At 36.2% G+C, this 1463-nt stretch overlaps 1 protein-coding gene across 1 annotated transcript in view; it reads left to right on the forward strand.

The window, feature by feature from the left end:
- LOC111632849 (run domain Beclin-1-interacting and cysteine-rich domain-containing protein-like) overlaps positions 1-1463 on the forward strand; it is an 82553-nt gene that overhangs the window by 58580 nt on the left and 22510 nt on the right. The window lies entirely within an intron of this gene.

Below are 1463 nucleotides of genomic sequence, written 5' to 3' on the forward strand. Positions count from 1 at the left end.
TAATTATATATAAATTAGGTACTGTATATATAAATATATATTAACTTAATTTATTGTAACTTTATTATAATTATATATATTTTTTCCGCCGCGTGGCGTTACGCTACGGAGATTTTACGCTAACTATCGTCTGTACAGTATGTAAATTAGCTACCGTAAGTCTAATACATTTGTAATTTAAGTGTAATTTTATACATTTCTTGTGAAAGAAACATTTCTTATTCAACGGCGATAAAAATTATTTATATTAATGATGTCTCCGAAGTTCAACGAAGTTTTCGCAGAAAAATAAGTCATCAGAAAACTTTCATCATTGCTAATGCTTGTTTTCGTCACGGAGCGTCCCTCCGTGACGAAAACAAGCATTAGCAATGGCGATGCACACTCGGTAAGTAATCCTACAATTTTTTGTTTATAGCGTAGTTTATACGGATTATTCCCAAAAAAAATATACGTATTTTGGAAATGTTGAGTCGGATTAGTCTAGAATCGATTATGTGAGGTTAGCCTGGGGTACAGGGTAGGTTTATTACGCCTGTATCACTTACTAGGCAGCTAGTCGGTAAGACTAGTTCTCTACGATGCAGATCACTAGATCTGATCTCAAAAATTTCATAGGAGAGCGATAATCGCTAGTAGATCTGAACTGTGAAGTCCGGATGCTCGTCAGGGCTGACACCAGTTTGTCAATTCATCGATCCGCGGACAAACACACGTATGAGATCTGATTCGGACACAAAATTAAGAGACATTTTGATTATACAACAAACAAAAGTAAATTTAATGATTCAAAAATTAAAACTAATACAAATATCAAGGAACGAGGGATATAAATACGACAATTAAGCTACACGATATAGGCATTGACTTATACTATACCCGATACGCAATCGAGAGAGAGAGCTCACAAAATCGTTATAAAACATACAACCTGTTCTAGTTGTCGTTCGTCTTCTTCTCTGTAGGCAAGGGACACTTTGGAAATAAAGTTCATTTACTTCTTTCCATGGGAGATCGATATGTGCACAAAATCAAAGTATAATTTCTAAGTGCTGACTCTGGACTTCTTCTGTGTGACTCGTCTAAGGGCGTTGGTCATCAGGAGGAAAATGTGTGGAGTTTGGACGCTTCCAGATCTGTCGCTGAACTCCCCGAATTCTGACAAATTCTCTCTATATCTGCTGATTTTCGACCAATCATCCGCCAGTAACTCTTTCATGAGAACGGATGAAAGGGGAATGAATGAGGGGTAAGCATTTCCCATTTGAGCGGGATTTTAACCAGATAAGGGAAAGTCAGAGGATGTTCTAACTTCTGTGAAAGGAAGTAACATCTGTTATCTGCCTTTCCCCACGTTAAAATATTATTTTTCTCACCAAAAATGAAGTAATATTTGGTGACAATATTTAACATAATTAATAAAATTATTAATTTAGACCCAGGGGCCTTACAGGTCTCACAAT

Source organism: Centruroides sculpturatus, unplaced genomic scaffold (genome assembly GCF_000671375.1).
Source record: "Centruroides sculpturatus isolate CEXI.00-Female unplaced genomic scaffold, Cexi_2.0 scaffold119, whole genome shotgun sequence".
Lineage (NCBI taxonomy): Eukaryota > Metazoa > Arthropoda > Arachnida > Scorpiones > Buthidae > Centruroides > Centruroides sculpturatus.